The sequence below is a fragment of the Hyperolius riggenbachi genome, chromosome 9 (assembly GCF_040937935.1).
Source record: "Hyperolius riggenbachi isolate aHypRig1 chromosome 9, aHypRig1.pri, whole genome shotgun sequence".
NCBI classification, from domain to species: domain Eukaryota; kingdom Metazoa; phylum Chordata; class Amphibia; order Anura; family Hyperoliidae; genus Hyperolius; species Hyperolius riggenbachi.
This window is the reverse complement of record NC_090654.1, coordinates 13497647-13509586: the sequence shown is the minus strand read 5'-3', so window position 1 is coordinate 13509586 and position 11940 is coordinate 13497647. Positions and strand designations below refer to the sequence as shown.

Sequence of the window (11940 nt, the reverse complement as noted above, 5' to 3'; positions counted from 1 at the left end):
CTCAGTGTGTGCGCGGCGCTGGTGTCTCCGCCTCCTCCTCCTCCTCCTCCTCCACTACGTCATTATCTCCCCTGGAGAGAGATGTGGGCTACTGTGAGATGTGGGCCCTACACATAAGGTGGCCACACACCATACTATTTTTAAAATATCTGTTCAATTTAAGAATTGCAATCTATTTTTCTGACTGATTGTAACATTTCAAAAATATGACCAATGTACCACACACACCTGTGTTCAATTTTCCCCCAATTATGATAAAAATGATTGGAAACTCAGAGAAAATTGCTTGGGTGTGTTTATTAAATTGACAATCTAACCAGAGCCGGGACAAGGTCCTCCAGCACCCAAGGCTGAGACAACAAAGTGCGCCCCTCTATCCCTCCCACCCCAGCCGTCACACACTGATTGCTATTAGACTAAGGCTCCTCCCCATCCCTCCCACCCCAGCTGTCACACACTGATTGCTATTACACTAAGAGGCCCCTCCTCCATCCCTCCCACCCCAGCCGTCACACACTGATTGCTATTACACTAAGAGGCCCCTCCCCTATCCCTCTCACCCCAGCCGTTACACACTGATTGCTATTAGACTAAGAGGCCCCTCCTCCATCCCTCCCACCCCAGCCGTCACACACTAATTGCTATTAGACTAAGAGGCCCCTCCTCCATCCCTCCCACCCCAGCCGTCACACACTGATTGCTATTAGACTAAGAGGTCCCTCCCCATCCCTCCCACCCCAGCCGTCACACACTAATTGCTATTAGACTAAGAGGCCCCTCCTCCATCCCTCCCACCCCAGCCGTCACACACTGATTGCTATTAGACTAAGAGGCCCCTCCATCCCTCCCACCCCAGCCGTCACACACTAATTGCTATTAGACTAAGAGGCCCCTCCTCCATCCCTCCCACCCCAGCCGTCACACACTGATTGCTATTAGACTAAGAGGTGGCACAGGGCCCACAACCTCCCCAACACCTTAATATCTAGTTATCTGGCTTGCAGTCACTGCCATGTATCCCCATTTCTTATTTCTTTCTGCTTCATACACAATTAGGAATGACAGCTGAATGAATTGTGCGCTCCCTCCGACACTGCGCCCTGAGGCTGGAGCCTCTCCAGCCTATGCCTCGGCCCGGCCCTGAATCTAACACACATCATACAATCTTTAGAAAGATTGAAGAAAAATATCTGGCATTCCGGAATGATAAAAATCAAAGAAAAACGGGAAATCCGATCGGATTTTTCAGTCGAATGAAAATAAAGCTTTCAATTTTTTCGGGAGATCCGATCGTTTTTATCGAATTGCTGTAAAATTGGATCATTTTATTGTATCGTGTGTGCCCACCTATAGTGACTGTGGCAAACCCATTGATTCCCACTGCCCATCGATATTCATTAGATGAAAATAGATCTACTGCCGTCCCCATCATTTTTTTTTAAATGATTATTTTCCAACCTTCCCAAAACAGATTGAAATGGCTGTCGATCAGATCCATACCTCCCAACTTTTTGAGATGAGAAAGAGGGACACTTAACCACCTTAGCGGTATGGACGAGCTCAGCTCGTCCATTACCGCCAGAGGGTGCCGCTCAGGCCCTGCTGGGCCGATTTTGATCAAATAAAGAGCAGCACACGCAGCCGGCACTTTGCCAACCGCGTGTGCTGCCCAATCGCCGCCGCTCTGTGGCGATCCGCCGCGAGCAGCGGCGAAAGAGGGTCCCCCCAGCCGCCTGAGCCCTGCGCAGCCGGAACAAATAGTTCCGGCCAGCGCTAAGGGCTGGATCGGAGGCGGCTGACGTCAGGACGTCGGCTGACGTCCATGACGTCACTCCGCTCGTCGCCATGGCGACAGGAGAAGCCAAACACGGAAGGCTGCTCATTGCGGCCTTCCGTGTTACTTTTGGCCGCCGGAGGCGATCAGAAGAACGCCTCCGGAGCGCCATCTAGTGGGCTTTCATGCAGCTGCATGAAATAGTTTTTTTTTTATTTAAAAAAAACCCTCATGCAGCTGCCCTGGCGATCTTAATAGAACGCCAGGGTGGTTAAGCCACTCCCCTGGCACACCCCTGATCACGCCCCTGTCACACCCCTCGTCACGCATACCATAAAGATTTCATAAGAAAAATATGTTGTTTTATAATACAAACCACACTGGTCCTTTATATCCTGGTTCATTTTCCTTCATATTACATGTTAAATTTAGTAAAATATTAATTTAAAGGATGGGAATAAAGTTTAGAGTCAATCACATTTTTTAGTAGAGAAATATATATATTTACATAGAAAGAGGGACAAAGTCCTGAAATAGGGACAAATGAGGAGGAAAGAGGGACAGGCCTCACAAAGAGGGACAGTTGGGAGCTATGTAAATGTGGTGTGCAGTAGATTCCCTACAGATTCCGTCACTTGATGTAAAATCTAAAGGTGGCCACACACGATAGGATAAGATCCGATTTTAGTTTCAAAGAATCTTAATTGAATGGTACGTAAATGATACATACTGCTCTAATTTACCATATGCTCATATACCAACTTTAGAGATATCTCAAACTACACAAATAACTACCGTATGTATGTATTTGTATTTCTACAATTGAATGTCATGACTGTACAGTGTCTTGAATTTCTCATGTATATTTGTTCGTCAATATTTGCAGACGGGCTGTGCATGCGCTTCAGAACCAGACTGATCCTTTCTGACAGAAATAGCGGTGGCCACCACAGCGGTGTGTATGCGCATGCGTATGGTCGTCACTGGAAGAACGGTGGGCCCCGGGACAGGTGATAGTTTATGCCTGCTCCCCCTCCCCCGTTTCGCTACCTTCCTTCACATTTGTTATCCTTTAAAGGGATACTGTAGGGGGGTCGGGGGAAAATGAGCTGAACTTACCCGGGGCTTCTAATGTTCGCCCGCAGACATCCTGTGTTGGCGCAGCCACTCACCGATGCTCCGGCCCCGCCTCCGGTTTACTTCTGGAATTTCTGACTTTAAAGTCAGAAAACAACTGCGCCTGCGTTGCCGTGTCCTCGCTCCCGCTGATGTCACCAGGAGCGTACTGCGCAGACACAGATCATACTGGGCCTCGAAGCCGTGGGTAACTTCAACTCATTTTCCCCCGACCCCCCTACAGTATCCCTCTAAGTATTGCTGCCCTTCTCTGCTGTGTACAAAAAAAGATTTATTGGAATCGATCCAAGTTCTTTTTGGGGGAAGGGGTTGATTCCAGCAATCTAATTGGATTGATTAGTGGGGATTCAGCTGTTAATGGGCACGACCGATCGTTTCCTATCGTTTACTGCGGCGATTGTAAACAATCATGCTTACTGGGCAATACCAAGAGTCTGCGGGTTGAATTGCTCTGTAATCAATTCTAGGCATTTGCCCCTCGGACCTGGAGGAAGTCTAGGGGCCTGGTGGATGCCCCATCAGGTCGGAGGTGAGAGGGCCGTATTTGCCATAAGGCACTGTAGGCACGTGCCTACAGGCGCCTGATAATGGAAAGGCGGCTCCCTCCCCTTCCCTGAGCGCCTCCCTCCTTCCCTATTCAGAGTCCTGAGCACAGTGAAAATGCTCACCAGCTTTTGGCATTTCACTGACAAAATCTCCTTTCATTAGGGGGAACCTCTAGCTACTTAAAGAGACTCTGTAACAAAATTTTCAGCCTTATTTCTTCTATCCTATAAGTTCCTATACCTGTTCTAATGTGGGCTGTGTTACTGCAGCCTTTCCTAGTTGCACAGTGGCTGTATTATCTCAGTTATATAATCTAATCTTCTTTCCTCTGACGGCTTTGTCGGGCTCAGGCACTCAGGCTGGAATGTGCTGCTTTGCTTGTGATAGGGAGAAGCTATACACACCCTCTCCAGGCCCCCTGCAGACTCTATGTGAATCACACACTGAGCTACTCTCAGCCTATCACATGCCATGTCTTTTGTTTGTAAACACTGCATAAAACTGGCAATTACAAGCCAGGATTGCAGCAGAGAGTGGCAGAAACAGCACAGAGGGGCACAGGAGAACATAATGAATAGAATGGTAGGCTTTTTAATGTAAGAATTTTAGAGTACAGATTCTCTTTAAAGAGACTCTGAAGTCTCAAAAAAACCCCACGTTTTTACTTAAATAACTTGATAAGCACTAATGCTCTGCCTAAAATGCTGCATCACCGCAGCTGAAATCGCTATTAAACCCCACAAATCCCAGGGCAAAAATCCACAACTTTCTTGGTTCGTGGATTTTGCTGGTGGGGGAGGCAGAGCTTCAGGCTACAGCTCTGCCTCCATTCTCGTCAATCAGCGCTAATCTCCGCCTCTCCCCCGCCCCTCTCAGTGAAAGAAGGCTAAGAGGGGCGGGAGGAGGCGGTAATCAGCGCCGATTGACGGGAGTAGAGGTAGAGCTACTGCTCAAAGCTCTGCCTCTACAGGAAGCGCTGCGCAAATCTCCCCCCAGGGATTTTGGGGGGTTTAATAGCGATTTCAGCCGCAGGGATGCAACGTTTTAGGTAGGGCATTAGTGCTTATCAAGTTAGTTAAAGAGGAACTCCAGTGAAAATAATGTAATAAAAAAGTGCTTCATTTTTACAGTAATTATGTATAAATGATTTAGTCAGTGTTTGCCCATTGTAAAATCTTTTAAATCCCTGATTTACATTCTGACATTTATTACATGGTGACATTTTTACTGCTGGCAGGTGATGTAGCTGCTGCATGCTTTTTTGGCAGTTGGAAACAGCTGTAAACAGCTATTTCCCACAATGCAACAAGGTTCACAGACAGGAAACTGCCAGGAGTACCACGGTCCTCAGAGTTTCTTGTGGGAGGGGTTTCACCACAATATCAGTCCTACAGCGCCTGCTGATGGTCTGTTTGTGAAAAGGAATAGATTTCTCATGTAAAAGGGGGTATCAGCTACTGATTGGGATAAAGTTCAATTCTTGGTCGGAGTTTCTCTTTAAGTAAAAATGTGGGTTTTTTTTTTGAGATTTCAGAGTCTCTTTAATACTGAGGCTTCTCTAGCTACTTAATACTTGGGGGCACCTCTAGCTACTGAGGGTACATCTGGCTACCTAATACTAGCTACCTATGATGGGCAAGGGAAGTAAGGGAGAAGTGACAGCCGGGACAGCCAGGACACTTGCGGTGCGGTTCAGCGGGGGTTGTAAGTTCATGGAGGGTGAAGTCTAAGGTGCCGGGACATCTGTGCCTATAAACTACTGTGATGTAAATCCGGGCCTGATAAGATTACAGGAAGTAGGTGATAGGGAAGGGGGGAGATCGGGGGGGGGGGGGGGGGGAGGGGGGGATTGGAGTATATATGGTTAGGTATTACAAGAGAAGGACAAATCTGTCCCATCAGCAGATGTGTGGTGGTCGTCAATCTCACGTCTCGTTCCCGGACCATTCATCACGTTCAGGTTTATCTCATCAAACGTGGAGATCAGCTCTTCTTGTTACATCTGGCAATCCAATCTCATTTCCGTGCCGTGAAATATGTCTTCTGCGAAACCCCTTCTTCCGTGATTTTCAGACGAGCTCATTTATCAACACGCCGCGACTTCAGAGTCACATTTTTACCCTCCACTCGTCAGCATTTTTTACAAAATTTTTATTTGTTTTTACCTGCAAGGTCAGATCTTTTTCCATATCACAGGTGTCCCGTCCGCGCTAATGGAAATCCTACAGGCCGATATAAACGGCGGGGGTCGGAGGAAGCGACAGCCGGCGGATTCCTGCCACATCACGGCGCAGATCGCGCTCTCTTCACGCTGATGTGAGTCCATTGCGCTTCCCCACCATTAGTTTAATTGAGTTTTGCCTAAATTGGCCATTATGTTTATGTGCTGAATGTGTGGCTGTGGCAGAGCGCTAAGTTGTGCGGAGGCAGGAGCTGATTTTTAATGATAGACTGGGTGACTGTCATCTTTCATTAAACAGTATAAAAGTTAAACAAAAGGACAACTAATGACTTTTGTGGTTAAAGAGGAACTGTAACCAAGAATTGAACTTCATCCCAATCAGTAGCTGATACCCCCTTTTACATGAGAAATCTATTCCTTTTCACAAACAGACCATCGGGGGGCGCTGTATGGCTGATAATGTGGTGAAACCCCTCCCACAGTGTGATGTCATGATCATGGTCCTGACAGTTTCCTGTCTGTGAACCTCGTTGCATTGTGGGAAATAACAGCTTTTTCCAACTGCTAAGCAAGCCGTATCTACCACTGTGCATGATGCGTAATACTGGATGTAAGATGGCCGCATACCGCTCATAATGCCAACGCAATAATAATGTGTACAAACCGACGCAAAAACGCCCTCTGGACGCATAACCGTAACGTGGATGCGTGCAAAAGACGCGTAACACGTGATACTAAACGCAACATAGTCGCATACTCCTCCTAATACCAATGCTGTATTAATGTGTAAAAACTGTCGCAAAAAAGGCCCTCCGGACGCATAACCATAGAATGGATGCGCACAAAAAGGCATATAATGCATAACGTCATGGCGGAACCCAAATCAAGTCCCACCATGAACTAATGCACGTGGAAATCGCATAACTGAAAAAAACAGTTCTCACCAGGCCACAAAGTTCTTCCCTCCATTGCGTTGGCATTATGAGCGGTATGCGGCCATCTTACGTCCAGTATTACGCATCATGCGTCTTTTTGTACGCATCCTCTTGATAATGCGTTTGGACGGCGAGTTGCGGCGGCTGTTATGCATTGGTATCGCGTCTATGGGACGCGTACTATGCGGACATTTGTACGCGTATACCATGCTGTATTTTGATGAGTGGGCTGATGGAGCCTGTTCCTATTGGTGCATGTGATTTTTGTTTACAATGCACTTCCTGCTTTTGCATGTGGAGGTTTCTACACCATGCTGCTATGGGCTGTCCTTGGTCAGCTGACTGGGAGGTATGCTCTGATGACATCATACACTGCCTGTTCCCCATCAGGTAGAGTGACCAGATTTTTGTGGGTCCAACCTGGGACGGGGAGGGGTCGCGGGGGGGGGGCGCGCAGAGCGCCGCGGCGAAAAGCGGGGAGGACTGAGGAGCGCGCGAAAATTTTGCACGAGGAACGGCGAAAAATGGGCGTGGTTATGACATTGTATGGGCGGAGCTAACGTAATGATGTAACAGCGAGGCATAAGAAAGCAGTGTTTACGCCATGATGTGGACAAACGAGACTTTGCATCATGGGTATGCAGAAACTGTGTGATGCTAATAGTATACCGTAACCACAAAGCAGCAAACATAGCCACCTATGACCATTAAATAATAAATGCAGTAACAGTTACCCCGGACACCAGAAAATAAACGTAATGCGGACAACATGTCAACACAAAATAAATGCAATGCGGGCAAACATGTCAGTACAAAATAAACGCAACGCGGGCAAACATGTCAGTACAAACTAAACGCAATGCGGGCAACATGTCAGTACAAAATAAACGCAATGCGGGTAAACATGTCAGTACAAAATAAACGCAACGCGGGCAAACATGTCAGTACAAACTAAATGCAATGCGGGCAAACATGTCAGTACAAAATAAACGCAATGCGGGCAAACATGTCAGTACAAACTAAACGCAATGCGGGCAAACATGTCAGTACAAACTAAACGCAATGCGGGCAAACATGTCAGTACAAAATAAACGCAATACGGGCAAACATGTCAGTACAAAATAAACGCAACGCGGGCAAACATGTCAGTACAAACTAAACGCAATGCGGGCAACATGTCAGTACAAAATAAGCGCAATGCGGGCAACATGTCAGTACAAACTAAACGCAATGCGGGCAAACATGTCAGTACAAAATAAACGCAATGCGGGCAAACATTTCACCAGAAAATTAACGCAATGTGGGCAAACATCTCACCAGAAAATTAACGCAATGCGGGCAAACATTTCACCAGAAAATAAACGCAACGCGGGCAAACATTTCACCAGAAAATTAACGCAACGCGGGCAAACATTTCACCGGAAAATAAACGCAACGCGGGCAAACATTTCACCGGAAAATAAACGCAACGCGGGCAAACATTTCACCGTAAAATAAACGCAACGCAGGCAAACATTTCACCGGAAAAGAAACAATGCGGGCGAACATTTCACCAGAAAAGAAACAATGCGGGCAAACATTTCACCTGGAAAAGAAACAATGCGGGCAAACATTTCACCTAGAAAAGAAAGCATTTACTCACCTGGCAGAAGTCTCCGGCCTCTGGCGCGCTGCTCCCGGGACCTCCTTCCTCCTGATCTTCTCTCCTGCGCTGACAGGGCTACGGCAAGATGGCGCCCGAAGCCCTGTACTGGAGACACAGTCCCTAGTACAGGGCTTCGGCAGCCATCTTGCCGTAGCCCTGCTCGACAGAATCCTTAGCCAATGCAGGCAGAAGACGGAGGGAGGGGAGCAGTAGCAGCAGGGCGGCGGGGGGCGGGACATTGACGTCACATACTCCCGCAGCCGGGACGTCCTGCATCTAAATGTGGGACGTTTCCCGGGACCCAAGCCAGCCTGGGACAGGGGACCCCGAATCCGGGACCTGTCCCAGGCAATCCGGGACGTATGGTCAGTCTACATCAGGTCCATCCACATGCCCTTGCACTCTGATTGGTGTTTCTGATTTTGAAATGATTGGCTAATTGATGTATAGACCAGTATATAAGTGTGTGGTCATTGTTGCTAGCATTTTATGGGCTGACTGGCTTGAGAAAGAGCTATAACAGCTCGAAACAGCGGGCTGGTGCTGACAAAGCCTTATTTTTTGACCATGCTGTCATTTTACTGACTGATCAATAAAGAGCTAATTTTTTACTTTTCTACTTCTGGTGGTGCCAGCCTCCTTTCTACATTTGACTTCTGAGGATACAGGAATCCAAGGCTTGGGCACACAATAGTTCCTTCCTATGGATGAGTGCTCCTCCAACTTCTGATTTTCACTGTATTGAGAAGGATATGGAGGCTGCCATATTTCCTTCTAAACAATATCAGTTGCCTGGCAGTCCTGCTGATCTATTCGGCTGCGATAGTGTCTGAATCGCACACCTGAAACAAGCATGCAGCTAATCTTGTCAGAAACACCTGATCTGCTGCATGCTTGTTTAGGGGCTGGGGCTCAAAGTATTAGAGGCTGGATAGCCAGGCAACTGGTGTTGCTTGAAAGGAAATAAATATGGCAGCCTCCATATCCCTCTCATTACATATGCCCTTAATACTAGTTGAATACATAGCATAGCATTCAAATTCTGCGGTTTTGCGTGCATGTGAGTTTTGCGGTTTTTATACACAGATGCATTTTTCAAGCGTTTTGCGTGCGTTTGTACGTGTTTGTGGTTCGCTAATAGAAAACGCATATGCATTTTCTATGCGTTTTTTTAATTTAAATATATGCAAAGCTTTAGGAAGACGACAGGAAGCGGAAAGGCGTCAGAGATCTTTACTTTTTGATTAAAAACGCAGCATAAAACGCATGGAAGACACAATGCATATGTGTTTCCATAGACTTTCATTATGTGCGTTTTGGCAGCCAGCCTGCATATTATGCAACACTACCAGCGCCTGCAGAACGCTTACTGTACATCGCAGGTGGAACGCTGGTCTTTCTGCGTCTCATAGACTAACATTGCTGCATAAAATGCAGCGTTTCCCGCTCCGCAAGCGTTTCTGCCATGTGTGCACCCGGCCATAAAGGGAATCTGAAACAAGAAGTATATGGAGGCTGCCATATTTATTTCCTGTTAAACGGTACCAGTTGCTTGGCTGTCCTGCTGGTCTACTTGGCTGCAGTAGTATCTGAATCACACGCCAGAAACAAGCATGCAGCTAATCCTATTAGATCCAACAATAATGACAGAAACATCTGATCTGCTGCATGCTTGTCCAGGGGCTATGGCTGAAGGTATTAGAGGCAGGCTAGCCAGGCAACTGGTATGGCTTAAAAGGAAATAAAAATGGCAACCTCCAAATACTCCTCATTTCAGGTTCCCTTTGAGGCTGTATTTAGAGAGTTTAGCCTGTCTAATTCCCCCTCATTTTGTGTCTAATCACAAGTTGTAATTTGATCTCTCCCCTGTGTCACCTGACTGCCATGGCAGAGATGAAAGATAAGCTCATTTGAAAGCACAGGATGTTAACAATATGTCTGCTTCCATGATTCAGGAAGTAGAAACAGTGCAGATATAGATCAGCATTATTTTAAGATTTGTATCAGCTGTATCAAAGAAATGTTTTTTGCTTAAATATAATTATGCTGTTGCTTATCTTTTACAGCACAGAGGAGTTCTGAGTTAAGTAATGAGATGAGGCAGGTGTCTTCCCAGCCTGCAGTTCCCCAGCACGTCCACCAGGCCGCAGCCTTGCTGTTATAACTGTCAGATCTTATATCAGTAGATCCTAAGTCCGCACACACACGACTCGTATGCCATCTATTGTGCTTTATATGTGTCATACATTTACATATATGACGAGTCACAGTTTATTCCTCTTTTATCCAAGTAAAATGTGATTGTTGTCTTCTATAATCTACTGATATTTGTCTCTATTTGAAGGGCTCTTTCCCTCTAAGAAACACAATTGTTCTGCGATCGTTTCTATTTCCAGTACCACAATTCCACCTCAATCGGACGGACATATGATATGGCGCAACAATGATTATTGCTTTTGTGATTTCTGACGGGAGAGAAAAACTGCGAGAAAATAATTTGAATTGCCGAATCAGGGAAAATTACATAGCAATAGCGGCACAATTGCTGTCCAATTTTTGGGGCTCCTACCCTTTGTATAGGGGCTCAAGCACATGAAAACTGCAACAGAGACAATGATAGTTCATAATACTATACTATGGTAGGACCTTAGACTATGACAGGATTAGATTGTGAGCTCCTCTGAGGACAGTCAGTGACATGACTATGTACTCTGTAATGTGCTGCAGAAGATGTCAGTGCTATATAAATACATAATAATAATATGGTAGGACATTAGACTGTGACTATGGTAGGATTAGAGTGTGAGCTCCTCTGGGGACAGTCAGTGACATGACTATGTACTCTGTAATGTGCTGCAGAAGATGTCAGTGCTATATAAATACATAATAATAATATGGTAGGACATTAGACTGTGACTATGGTAGGATTAGAGTGTGAGCTCCTCTGAGGACAGTCAGTGACATGACTATGTACTCTGTAATGTGCTGCAGAAGATGTCAGTGCTATATAAATACATAATAATAATATGGTAGGACATTACACTATGACTATGGTAGGATTAGATTGTGAGCTCCTCTGAGGACAGTCAGTGACATGACTATGTACTCTGTAAAGTGCTGCAGAAGATATCAGTGCTATATAAATACATAATAATAATATGGTAGAACATTAGACTATGACTATGGTGGGATTAGAGTGGGAGCTCCTCTGAGGACAGTCAGTGACATGGCTATGTACTCTGTAATGTGCTGCAGAAGTTGTCAGTGCTATATAAATACATAATAATAATATGGTAGGACATTACACTATGACTATGGTAGGATTAGATTGTGAGATCCTCTGAGGACAGTCAGTGTCATGACTATGTACTCTGTAATGTGCTGCAGAAGATGGCAGTGCTAGATACATACAGTGGTGTGAAAAACTATTTGCCCCCTTCCTGATTTGTTATTCTTTTGCATGTTTGTCACACTTAAATGTTTCTGCTCATCAAAAACCGTTAACTATTAGTCAAAGATAACATAATTGAACACAAAATGCAGTTTTAAATGACGATTTTTATTATTTAGTGAGAAAAAAAACCTCCAAATCTACATGGCCCTGTGTGAAAAAGTGATTGCCCCCCTTGTTAAATAATAACTTAACTTTGGTTTATCACACCTGAGTTCAATTTCTGTAGTCACCCCCAGGCCTGATTACTGCCACACCTGTTTCAATCAA

At 45.7% G+C, this 11940-nt stretch overlaps 1 long non-coding RNA gene across 1 annotated transcript; it reads left to right on the top strand.

Moving 5' to 3' along the window:
* The first annotated feature begins 58 nt into the window (after nt 1-58).
* LOC137533693 (uncharacterized) lies at nt 59-10491 on the top strand. The gene is made up of 4 exons (XR_011024185.1): nt 59-118; nt 2661-2784; nt 5654-5773; nt 10286-10491. It is a non-coding gene; the product is annotated as an uncharacterized lncRNA (long non-coding RNA).
* The last annotated feature ends 1449 nt before the right edge of the window (nt 10492-11940 follow it).